The 13,932-nt window shown below is 42.6% G+C and overlaps 1 pseudogene; it reads right to left on the bottom strand.

Annotated features, from left to right (window-relative positions):
- Positions 1-739: 739 nt before the first annotated feature.
- LOC149155711 (putative xyloglucan endotransglucosylase/hydrolase protein 12 pseudogene) lies at positions 740-1,661 on the bottom strand (annotated as a pseudogene).
- Between the last annotated feature and the right edge of the window lie 12,271 nt (positions 1,662-13,932).

Genomic DNA, 13,932 nt, shown 5'->3' on the forward strand with positions numbered 1-13,932 from the left:
TTTTCGTCTTCTTTTCTTTGCGATGCAATTTGATCGCTATCGCACATTAACCCGTTGCACTCCTATGTATTCTGATTGCAATTTCACAATGAAATCTTATCGCTATCGCAAATCGCATCCACGCCCTGTTGCCTTCGTTATGCCCTGTGTTTTTTGATGATTGCGATTGTGCGATGCGATCCGATCGCAAATCGCATATCCCACCTTCTTCAAACTGATCTCAGCCGTCCCATTAGATCAATGGTTGTGTACAAGCCAGAACCATAAATTGCTTAACGTGAAGTATGGTAAGTAAAAAGGATATATGCCCTGTTTTAGTAAAGTAATTTAAATGAAATTCACTCTGGTTGGTAGAACGTAGGTAAAGTCTTTAATTTTATTTTTTTTTTATTACTTCACGGGAGTATGGAAAGTAAAAAGGATATGTGCCCTATTTTTGGTTTAGTTATATATGAAATGGAAAAACTTGCAGCAGCGAATGTAAGAAATATTTTTTACAGCAGAGCGAATGTATTGAAAATTTTACACACAGCAGTGTAATATTTTTCAGGAGAAGACAAAGTAATTTTTTTTTGTGTGGAACTGAAGCGTTCCTGTTGTAATCCCTCTGGAAGAGGAAGACCCTTTTGTAACATGCAGTTTTATTAATGAACATAAGTTTCTCTGTGTATATCTAAAACTCTGTTCTACCAAACAATTTTAGCTTCCCTGTGTTAAGATCCTGTGATAAAACAGAGCATTATTCTCTGTTCATATTTTGTTTGGAATTACCAGAAATTCCCGTCATGTCTGTCCATTCAAAAACGTATGTTGTGAAACTTCTGTAGGAAGCCACAAATGGTGCGTAAGACCAATCGATTTTCACCCGCCCGCTTTGAGTTGCCCAACTATCTCCGTCCCATATGCTGGAGTACACTCTCATCGCCTGCCAGTCTTCATTGTTCCCAAATACTCTGATAGGCAGCCCATCTACAAAAAACCTGAAATGAAGATATCAGGTGAGATGGATTCATCATAATAGAATAAAACATTAAACCAGGTTCAGAGAAAGAGATAGCTTACACAATTTGCTGCGGGTTCCAGAGAATTGAGTAGTTGTGAAAGTCTGATGTAGGATCGAACCATAAATAGGATTCTTACTCCCTATTACCTGAACCATTTGTATAGATGTTTTATGCATAATATATGGCTGACCAAAAACATTTCCTAGAAATTCAATATCAATTTCGTGAGGCCAGTCGCGATAACTGCAACGTATTTCTTCCATGCGTTATGAGAACATTGTAACATCACGAAGAATCGTGAGAATGGTATAAATTTTAAGATATTTTCATAATTCTTGTAAATTTTATTGCAAAATATTCCCAAAATTTACTGTCAATTAATATTTAAATATTATTCTTTTTTTTTTAATAATTTCTCTATCAAATTCCGAATATAACCAAAACCCTATTACATAAATATTTGAATATTATGGAATATAAATTTCACAAATTTAACTCACATAGAATGTTGTAAATATTTGAATATTATTGAATATAAATTTCACAAATTTAACTCACATAGAATGTTGTAACAGTTCCAGTAGAATTTCCGGGCACCAACTTCATAAACATATCGACGCTTCCAAACAAGAATTGAGCTTTGGATTGAAATGCCGAGCCCAATTAAGCAATACCCAAAACATATCTATTGTTATTCTATGCTTGAAGTATATTTATCACAGAAACATAAAGCAATAAAAAGCTAACAATATAGTTATATATCAATAACATTAGAATAACTGAAGCATTATTGAGAGAAAGTTGCAATTCCTCCCTTTCTGTTGCCGAATATGTTGACGTTGTTATAACCCCATGTTATATCTATATCATTGTAAACGTTTGCACGGACTGTGGGATATGTACCTGTACTACATATTATAACAATCATAAGAATGAGATGGACATAATCAGATGGATTAAGAGCCTCATTCGATGATATATTGCTTCACCGATATTGAGGATGCAACATGAGCAGACTAGTCTAATTGACTACCTATTTGATTTGGGTTTGGAAGAGAATGAATAGTGATTGAAGAACTTGTTTGCAGATTGATGATATGTGGACAATTATATAGATGGCGTATAAGTGTAATTGTTTCTTGGAATCATGAGCACATCTAATTGGAATCAAATATACCTTAAAAATTATATTCAGGTAGGCGTGATAGGTTATCACCCGGTTGAGACCTGACGTTTTTCATTCATAAAAAGGAGGATTTAAATGAAGTTGTGAATTTGTTAAATTTATTTATATATTTAAAAATGTATATAAATTAATCCATTTTATTAAAAATTACAATTAATTTAATATCGGTATCTAAAAGTATATAAATTAGTTTATATTATTCAAAATTACAATTCACTTAATTGTTATAAATTGTAATTACTCTGGCATGATTAGTTGGTTAAAACTAGAGCGTTGATTGTTGAGTATTGAGCGTTGAGTGTTGAGTCAAGTCAAGTGATAGATAAAGAGTTAAGTTCAGTCCACATTTCGAGTGTGAGTTAAAGTTAAGTGTGTGTACATGTCAAGTTATTTTAGGCGATTTTCTATTTGGAAAAGGTTAAATACCTTTCACCGGTTTCATTGTAATAATCAAGTTTTTGTGATCAATAGAAGACTCGCAACTTGTGTGATTTGTTTGTAAATTTGTGTTTTGTTTCCTTTTCTTTTCTAACAAGTTAGTAGTGTAACACCCACAGGTTGTTGCGATGGTCGAGCGACACAGGCACGCCCACTAGACGTGCCTAAACATTGGAAGTGAACGAGCGATGGGCGACTCGTGGGGTGGTGTCACGCCCCCAAGCCAACGGTAGTCTTTCAACCGCTCTAGGCGAGGTGCGGCACCGTCGAACACTTTCTTTTCACCAATACTTATGTTTGTGGACTACGCCTAACCACTTATCCTACTTAGTTTTTGTTTCGCAACCAAGTATTATTAATGTTTCCTTTATACCAATGAACACCCATACACATTCATTATCATCAGCGATTGTACATGAAGAACACAATTGCACAGTATAAAGGGAGGGGCAACTCCTTGAACAATGAGTCTTCGCGAATAATATATTATATAGTCTTTCAATTTTACAAAGCTTTACAAGTATACTTGGAAACTCCAAGTTTCATACTTAGCCAATTTTACAATCTTCAGCAAACTCAGTTGCCTAGCTCTTTGGTGCCTTCGCACGGTCGCTACATGACTCACCAACCCTTCGTTCACCTCGTCGCACGATCATGTTGTTTTCCCAACTTGGGTGTGCCTCCAAGTCACCACACATGGGCGCCTCTGCACAAGTCACACCTTTGTTCACAATCTCAACACTTCACCAAAAGTCACACCGTGCGCACTTGCACGATGGGCGGGCGCCCACCCGAGTCACCCAAGAACCTATGCCAAGTCATCGCACAAACTGGGCGCCACACCCATGCACGCCTTTCTCAACCGGCGGGCGACCCTGCCCATGCCTTCACCCAAAACCAAGATGTGCGTTTCACCTTTGTGCAGCCTTGCCGAAGAGCGGGCACATTTCCAAAACCTGCACCATCTTCTTGTTGCGTCCACCTCTTGTGTCTACACACTTCTTCACATGATGAGTGATGGTTGAGCGATTGTCCAAATGCCATCCATGCACCTCCAATATATATGAGTCGTAGGGCGAGGTCGTGGCTGCCCAGCCGACCTGCCCATGCCCTCACTTCATCGCAAAAGCCATCAAACTTCATGTCGGCCTTTGTTTCTTTGTGGGTCGGCCGTGGGTTGAGCGTTCATGCTCCCCACGCCTCTATAAACAGCTCGCCCTCCTTCTATTATGCGCATAACTCCACGCACATGTGAATCTGAGCTCGCACTTCATCCAAACCGTGCGCTTGAGGGATGAACCATTCATCACACAAACTGAGAGGTTGCTCCAAGGACTGCAGGTCCTTAAATCCTCCTACACCTGAAGTCATTGTCATCCTCGACAAGATACCATCCTGGTAGCCATCCACCAAGATCATCATCAATATCTGTCTCATCCTCGGTCCATGATGTCAACTCCTCCACATACTACAACATATGTAGAACTTCCATCTCCATCGTGTGTTGTCCTCATCTTGTGAACTGTCCTCCTTGCCTGCCTGATGCCAGCATCTCTCCGTGCACTTTCGGACCCCATGTTTGAACTAGTTGGGTAGCTAATCCAACTGTCATGCTCAAGCCATGAGAGTGAACATCCTTATGCCTTCACCAGTCTCTCTTGGATTCTGCCACATCCTGGACTCACCAAGAATCTCACCCATGCTCAGGTCCATGGAAACTCCATCCTATCTGCAAAATCTCATGATGCTTGATGCCGAACCATCCCTGCACCATCTGTCATACCTGCTCAACCTATTTTAAGGACTCACTGCCATGAGCAGCTAACAATGAGCTCCATATTCTTTGTCATATAAGAAGATGTGGAGGGAGTAGAGCCCGAAGGCTCACCCTCACTAATCATCTCGATCCATCTGTCATGATTCTCTATCTCCATCCTCTGTAGATAAGTGACCTGATCCTCCTCCCAGACATTCAGCCTCACATATGCCTCGTCATCATCATCATCATCTTTGACCTCTTCTAGCCTTCTCGACATATCCAAGATACTATCTGAAAGTGTCTTGATGACCAATGATTGTTCGGTAAGCTTTGTCTCAACCGTAGACAGCTGCTTACTCATGTCTTCCATCCACTTCTCATCCTCCATTTGCATTACTGCCAACTTACAATCAGGCTTTGTCACTCCAATGGTTGGTACACCAATGGGTACATCCTCCCTTCCATCATAAATATACAGCCTCTTCAAATGTGGAACAATCATAGCATCGATCTGTTTCAAGAATTCCATTCCCAGCACAGCTTCATAGTCATCTATCCGCACTATAGTGAAGTTGACCTTCCTTGTCCACTCACCAAGTGTTGTGTCCACCTTTTCAGCTACACCAAGAACATTATCAGGAGGAGAATTTATTGTCTTCATCTGTGCCTTCACCGGTACAAATTTCAGCCCAATTCTTCTTGCAGTATCTTCTCCCATGACGTTGTGAGAGGCCCCACTATCCACCATAGTGAGTATATCAGCACCTCCAACCTTCATCCGAACATACTCCAACTTGTTCCTCTCAGGATCCCTCCGAGAGATCACCTCTGTAGCAGCATCACCACCAAGTATCTGCATCATCCCCACAGAAGCTTCTTCATTCTTCGTATTAGGCTGTGCAATCGCAACCACATTCGGTCTAGAAGGAAAATTCTTCACCATATGTGGTTCATCACAAATCCAACACTTCAAGGCTTTCTTCATCTTCAACTTCTCATCCGATTTCGAAGCATCATCCTTCTTCTTTTCTTTCAGCTTATCAAACTTCTTCTTTCTATCATCAGAAGTCTCATCATAATGCTCCACCAACCTGTCAACAACAGCAAAAGCTTCCTCAAGTGTTTTAATCCTCTGCCTCTTCACTTCATTGCGTGCCAAAGGCTTCTATCCAATAATGAAATTGAACACCTTGTCCCTCTCTGCCATGTCAGGAAGTTCCAGAACTGCACTTGCAAACTCCCGCTGATATGTCTGTAGGTTACCTGTTTGCTTTATGAACTTAATTTTCATCCTTGCTTCCCACGTTTCATCCTGAGGAATGAAATGGGTCTGCAAAAATTTCTTCATCTCATCCCACGAAGTAATGTCACGAGCACTACCATTGGCAATCTGATCCATCCTCCTTCGCCACCACATCTTAGCATCCTTTGTCAAGAACTGAGCAGCTACCTTGACCTTCGTCTCATCATCGGATGGACGCAAGCGTTCCAAGTATTGCTCCATGTCCCATAGAATGTTGCCAAGAGTCTTTGCACTCCTTGTACCATTGTAAGATTCCGGTTCCTTGACTTTCACATGAGGCACTCCTCCACCTTAGTTATGCCTGACAGCCTTCTTCAACACAACGATCTCATCTATGGATTCGTCAAGAGATTTTCGCAAGCCCACGATCTCTCCAAGACCTTGGTCTCTTGCCTCTCCAACCTCCTTGACCCTTAATTCAAGTTGTGTACACATAAGATCAGTGTACTCGTGTTGAGTCTGGAGTTCATCGAGCTCTTCCTTCATCTTCGAATTGGCCTCTTGATCTCTCTCGATCAAGTCCAGAAAGCTTCTAAGTCCTCCATCTTTTCCAACACCTTTTCAATGAATGCCATAGTAGCATCCTTCGCACCATGACTAGACCCAGCCTGATCTTCAGCTATCGTTGCTAATAGCTTCCTTCATCTTTGCGCTTTAGTTTCGACCATCCAATAGCTTCACCATGATGACTGCAACCTGAACCAACTCTTATTCCACTTGTATGTGAAACAACTTCCTTCACCTGCAAGTACCTGCTTCACAGTCACCAAATTTCAAGTGTATATACTCCTGTTTCACCCAGCTTCCTGCAAGACTCCTCCAAGTCTTCAGACTAGCTCTGATACCACCTGTCATGCCCCTAAGCCGGCGGTAGTCTTTCAACCGCTCTAGGCGAGGTGCGACACCACCGAACACTTTCTTTTCACCAATACTTATGTTCGTGGACTACGCCTAACCACTTATCCTACTTAGTTTGTGTTTCGCAACCAAGTATTATTAATGTTTCCTTTATACCAATGAACACCCATACACATTCATTATCATCAGCAATTATACATGAAGAACACAATTGCACAGTATAAAGGGAGGGGCAACTCCCTGAACAATGAGTCTGCCCGAATAATATATTATACAGTCTTTCAATTTTACAAATCTTTACAAGTATACTTGGAAACTCCAAGTTTCATACTTAGCCAACTTTACAATCTTTGGCAAACTCGGTTGCCTAGCTCGTCGGTGCCTCTGCACGGTCGCCGCATGAGTCACCAACCTTTCCTTCACTTCGTCGCACAATTGTGTTGTTTGCCCAACTTTGGTGCGCCTCCAAGTCGCCACACACGGGTGCCTCTGCATGAGTCACACCTACGTTCACAATCTCAACACTTCACCAAAAGTCACACTGTGCACACTTGCACGACGAGCGGGTGCTCACCTGAGTCACCCAAGAACCCATGTCAAGTCGTCACACAAACTGAGCGCCACACCCGTGCACGCCTTTCTCAACTGGCGGGTGACCCTGCCCACGCCTTCACCCAAAACCAAGATGTGCATTTCACCTTCGTGCGGCCTTGCCCAAGAGCGGGCACATTGCCAAAACCTACGCGTTCTTCTTGCTACGTCCACCTCTTGTGTCTACGCACTTCTTCCCATGATGAGCTATGGTTGAGCGATTGTCCAAATTCCATCCATGCACCTCCAATATATATGAGTCATAGGGGGAGGTCGTGGCTACCCAACCGACCTGCCCACCACCTCACTTCATTGCAAAAGCCATCAAACTTCATGTCGGCCTTTGTTTCTTTGTAGGTCAGCCATGGGTTGAGCGTTCATGCTCCCCACGCCTCTATACACAACTCGCCCTCCTTCTATTATGCACATAACTCCACACACATATGAATTTGAGCTTGCACTTCGTCCAAACCGTGTGCCCAACAGATGAACCGCTTGTCACACGAATCGGGAGGTCGCTCCAAGGACTGCAGGTCCTTACAGGTGGCGCCAAGCTGGGAGGCGACTTGGCAAACGATCGCGCGTGCGCTCACGAAGGCGACGAGCTAATGAAGAAACACGAAGTCCAAAAGTGAAATGCGACTAATTGTTAAGCCCATGTTATATAGGCTAGTGGGCGGGCTCGTGTGCGGGTTCCCCTACCCTGAGCTGATGATGGAATAAACTTGGTGGTGGGTTGACTTGGCTCATGGATGAAGCCCCCACCCAAGCAAGTTAACAGTCGTATAAAACCGGTGATGGAGGATTGTAATGACAAGCAAGAAGTGTGAGCTCTGCACATAACTTAGCTCTGCGGTAGAAGAGTGGGTTGGTGGATGATCCCACACGATGGGCAAGACTAAATGCGATATCATGAATGAGAGCCGTGGGTAGGGAGACATGGGCATGTGTGGCTGCTGGGCAAGGTTGCGGTTGTGGTTGGTAGGGCGGCCCAGGGCGAGGGCGCTGATGGTTTAAGGATTGTTCGAAGGGGCAGTCAGGGCGACTTGTGGAGTGAGCGCCTGCCAAACGAAGGGTTGAGATGGTGGAGTGTTGCGATGGGTGAGGCTGCATGACGAGCCGTGTAGGCCTAAACGAAGGCAGCATCTGAGGTGCAAACGAATGTGTTCGGGTGAAGTTGAATGGTGCAATGACCGGATGCCGAGCTGCATGATAGCTGAACGGAGAAAAATTGTATAACACCGATTGAAGGTTTTCCTCCCAGTGAATGTAAAAACATATTTTATAATATAAATCTTACTTGCATATGATTATTGTGTCTTCAACTGGTAAATTTTATTTAATGTATTCTACACATTAAATGTTTAATATGGTTAATGAAGTGAATGTCAGGCATAGTTTGGGAAATATGTTAATGAATGAAAAATTTAAGTGTTTGGTCGATGCCGCACGAAAGCCAATTTATGGAAAAAGAATTGGGGGCGTGACAAGTGGTATCAAAATTAATTTCAGAGACCAGGAATGTATGCAGTGAGAAGTTATGGAGAAATTATGGATTCATAGTCTGGGTTTCGTAGACTTGGTGGTTCATGGCAAGACCATCCAAACACTGGTCGACACGGGGGCCACACATAACTTTATGACAACATGGCTAGCAAGAGATGTTGAACTGAAGATTTTCTCATCGAATGTGGAGGTCAAAGTAGTGAACTCAAAAACTAGAGTGACGTGTTTGGCACACGAAGTGCCTGTGCAGATTAAAGACTGGCAAGGTCGATCGGACTTCATGGTGATGGAGATGAACGATTTTGACATGATATAGGGGCATGATTTCTTCAAGGGAAATAAAGAAATTATTGTTCCCTTCTATGATGAGGTTATTCTTATTGGAGGGTCACAGACTTGGACTTTGCCTACTCATAAGCAAAGGAAGGAAGTCAAGGTGCAACATGTTTTTGCACTAAGTTTGGAGAAGGCTATGCAGGAGTCAGACGTGGAGACATATGTGGCTATAATCAAAGAAGTCGATGTCGATGATGGAATTGGGACGCCTATTCCAGTTGAGATTTCCTAGGTGTTGGCTAAGTATGCAAATTTGATGCCCGATGAGCTACCAAAGAAGCTTCCACCAAGACGTGCGGTGGACCATAGCATCGAGCTTGAACCAGGGAAACAACCTCCAGCTAAAGGTCCTTATCGGTTGTCAGGACCTGAGTTGTAAGAATTGAAACAACAGTTAAAGGAGTTAACTTATGCAGGTTTCATTCGACCTTCAAGGTCCCCGTATGGAGCTCTAGTGTTGTTCCAGCAGAAGAAAGATACAAATGAGCTACGGATGTGTTGTGATTATCATGCTCTCAACAAGCAGACGATAAAGAACAAGTATCCTTTGCCATTAGCTGCAGATTGCTTCGATAAGCTTGCGAAAGCCTGAGTGTTTTCCAAGCTGGATTTGAGGCATGGGTATTATCAGGTGCGGGATGAAAGGAAGACCGCGATAGTAACAAGGAATGGAAACTTTGAATTCCTTGTTATGCCATTCGGGTTGTGCAATGCTCCTACTAAATTTTGCACTTTGATGAATGATGTACTACGTCCATACTTGGATTCGTTTGTTGTAGTGTACTTGGACGATATCGTGGTGTAGAGTGATAACATAGAGGATCATAAGAAGCACTTGGCATTGGTGTTCGAGACACTGAAGAAGAGTCAGTTGTACTTGAAGAAGTCTAAGTGTGTGTTCACTCAGACTGAGATTTCGTTCCTTGGACATATTGTGGGTCAAGGGTACATATGGATGGAGCCGAATAGGGTGAAGGCAATTGAGGACTGGGTTGAACCGAAGAATGTCCATGATATGAGGTGTTTTTGGGCATGACCAACTACCAACATAAGTTTGTAGAGGGGTACTCCAAGGTGACATCATCATTGACAGACCTTTTGAAGAAAGACAAGAGATGGAGTTGGATGGACAAATGTCAAGAGGCATTTGATGATTTGAAGAAGAGGATGGTTTCAGCAACAATACTGAAGTTGTCGGACTTCGAGCGACTATTTGAGGTACACACAGATGCTTCAGATTTTGCCATAGGAGGGGTTCTTATGCAGGATGGGCATTCGGTGGCATATGAGAGTCGGAAGTTGCATGATAGGGAATGGAGGTATCCAGTCCATGAGAAAGAGATGACTGCGATCATCCACTGTTTATAGGTATGGAGGCATTACTTGATTGGGAATCCTTTTGTTGTCAAGACTGACAATTTTGCAGCAAGTTATTTTGCATCACAACCAAAGCTGTCAATGAAGAAAACTTGTTGGCTAGACTTCTTGGCAGAGTTCGACATGACTATTGAGTACAGGCCGGGTAGACTCAATGCGGTGGTAGATGCCCTTAGTAGGAAGGGACAACTAGCAGCATTGGAGGAGGAGGAAGACCAGGCAACACGAAGTAGGAGTCAAGTACAGATGATAGAAGAGATGCAGAATAAGCTCAAGGAAAGCATTGAGACTGATACTCAAGCGCAGAATATAGTGAAGTAGATAAAGGAGGGGAAGACACGGAAGTTTTTTCTCCGAGATGGATTCTTGTTCTTTGGAAACTGACTCTATGTTCCAAAGTCATCTGGGCTTAGGAGGAACCTTTTGAAGGAATGTCACAATTCTCTGTGGGCTGGCCACCCAGGGAAGTGTCGTTCTTCGGAATTATTGGAGAGAGGGTTCTTTTGGGAGAAGATGAGAGATGATGTGGAGGAATATGTACATATGTGCATCATTTGTCAGCAAGACAAATCGGATACTCAGAGGCAATGGGGTCTGTTGCAGCCTTTACCAATTCCTAAGAGACCATGAATGAGTGTCTCGATGGAATTCATCACTTAGTTACCACAGGTACAGGGGTATAATAGAATCATGGTTGTGGTTGATCGTTTTTCCAAGTATGATGTCTTTGTTCCAACAAAGATACCTTGTGGAGCTGAGAGGACTACGAAGTTGTTCTTCAAGAACATAGTGAAGTATTGGGGAATGCCTTTGAGCATTGTATCAGACCAAGATCCACAATTTACAGGTAGATTTTAGACCACATTGTTCAATTTAGTCGGGACAAATTTGTTGATGAGTTCGAGTTACCATCCTCAGACAGATGGGCAGACCGATAGGATCAACGCATTGCTAGAGGATTACTTGAGACATTATGTGATGGTTGATCAGAAGAATTAGCCTGAACTCTTGAATGTAGCTCAGTTTAACTACAACATACAAAAGAGTTTTGTGACAGGATACAACCCATTTGAGTTGGTGAATGGACAGATGCTAGTCACACCGCATACCATAGTGACAAGAGGTTTTTTGAGAAGTCCTCATGGAAAGAAGTTCATGAAGACTTGGGATGAGATCTTGGAGTTAGCATGGGTGCACTTGCATGAAGCTGCAAGGAGAATGAAGAAATGGGCAGATAAGGATACACGGGATGCACTTCAATGCGGGGGATATGGTTTTTTCTCAGGATTATCGAAGATCGGGTTCAACCACCTAAGGGGACTATGAAATCGTTGACAAGGAAGTATGAGGGGCCATTCTGACTGAATAAGCGAATGGGGGAGGTTGCCTATGAGTTGGAGCTTCCACACCATATGCATATGAAACATCCAGTTTTCCATATCAGTCATTTGAAGAAGTGTTGACTTGATGCAGAACATCCAGAGAGTGTGGAACCACCAAGGGGACCATCCATGATTGTTGATAGGCCAAACCTTGCGATGGAGAAGATTTTGAATCTTCAGACGATAGGAGTTGGGAGTCACATAAGACAAGAATTTCTTATTAGATGGGAGGATGCACCGGAGGAGGATAGCTGGGAAACGAAGGACTCACTTTGGAGATGGAAGCGAAAGATTGCAAATTACGACAGGAAGCTACGAAGGATAGCCGGATTACTGAGGATGACAATGACCTTAGGTGGGGGAGAATGTAATTCCCGCAGGTTTTTGTGATGGTCGGGTTGCAAGGGCGTGCCCACCAGGCGCACCTAAACATTGGAAGTGATCGAGCGACTCATGGGGCAGCAACGAGCTGGGAGGTGACTCAGTGAACAAGCGCGCGCGCCCACGAAGGTGACAAGATGATGAAGAAACACGAAGTCCGAAAGCGAAATGTGACTAAGAGTTAAGCCCATGTTATATAAGCGAGTGGGCGGTTCGATTTGTGGGCGCCCCTACCCCAAGCTGACGATGGAATAAACTTGGCAGTGGGTCAACTTGGCTCATGGGCGAAGCCCCTACCCAAATGAGTTAACGCTCGTATAAAAGCGGTGATGGAGCGTTTTAATGACAGGCAAGAAGTGCGAGCTCCGCACATAACTTAGCTTTGCGATAGAAGAGTCGGTTGGCAGATGAGCTCGCATGACGGGAAAGACTAAACGCGATATCGTGAACGAGAGCCATGGGTAGGGCGACATGGGCATGTGAACCTGCCGGGCGAGGTTGTGGTTACAGTTGGTAGGGTGGCCCAGGGCGAGGGTGCTGACGATTGAAGGATCATTCAAAGGGGTGGTCAGGGTGACTCTTAGAGCGAGTGCCCACCAAAAAAAGGGTTGACACTGTGGAGTGTTGCGACGGGTGAGGCTGCATGACAAGCCTTGTAGGCCTAAACGAAGGCAGTGTCCGAGGTGCAAACGAAGGCGTTTGGGTGAAGCTTATAGTGCAGTGGCCGGAGGCTGCGTTGCACGACAAATGAAAGGAGAAAACTTGTATAACATTGGTTGAAGGTTTTCCTCCCGGTGAATGTAAAAACAGATGTTATAATATAAATCTTATTTGCATATGATTATTATGTCTTATGTTGGTGAATGTTATTTAATGGATTTTGCACATTAAATGTTTAATATGGTTAATGAAGTGAATGTTAGGCGTAGTTCTGGAAACATGTTAACGAATGAAAAGGTTAAGTGTTTAGTCGATGCCACATGAAAACCAATTTATGAAAAAGAATTAGGGGTGTGACAGGTAGAGTCGCAACTCATGTGATTTGTGTTTAAATTCGTGTTTTGTCTCCTTTGCCTCTCTAACAAATTGGTGTGATTGGTGTGTAAATTCATGTTTTGTCTCTTTTGCCTTTCTAACAAATTGGTATTAGAGAGAGATTATATAGAGCAAGGAAAAACATATCAAAAGCAATCATTGTGACAAGAAAAATCTATTTTTTCTCGTGGTTTGAGCATTAACGCATCTTACAATTATACACAGGCTGCTATAAGACGTTCAAGCTCAGGAGAGAGCACATTCATTTGCATGAAAGGTGATAACACGTAACTGATTTCAATGATACAACGTGTTTAACAATTTCAAAGTTAGGTTCACTTCATTATATGTTGATTCTTGCATCATGCAAGCTTACATTGGACGGCTTATGAGTCACGTAACCTTATGAGTTATGTTTCCGAAGTCAAAGGAGTCATGTAAGCTTTACATTAAAGTGGTTCTTTATTACTTGAGGTTTATTAAAGTTTCTTTGAAATAAGTGAGATTTACTGAAGTTTTTTTTAATGGCGTGGTTAAAAGGTTTGAAGAGTTATTAAAGTGTTTTGACAATTGAAAGAAGAAAAAAGGTGTTTTTGGAGAGTAATGTTTTCAAATAAGTAATTTTTATTGAAAAATAATTTAGCGCTTTGTAAAGTCTATTTATCTACAAAATTATTTGGTTTTTTGTCAAGCATGATCGTGTTTTGGGTGAAGATTGTGTCTTACGGGGATGCATGTTGAAAATGATATTTTTTTTGAGGACGATATAGAGGAAA

This window comes from Pinus tabuliformis, chromosome 9, assembly GCF_031772625.1.
Source record: "Pinus tabuliformis cultivar Carrire ecotype Pingquan chromosome 9, CPIR1, whole genome shotgun sequence".
NCBI lineage: Eukaryota > Viridiplantae > Streptophyta > Pinopsida > Pinales > Pinaceae > Pinus > Pinus tabuliformis.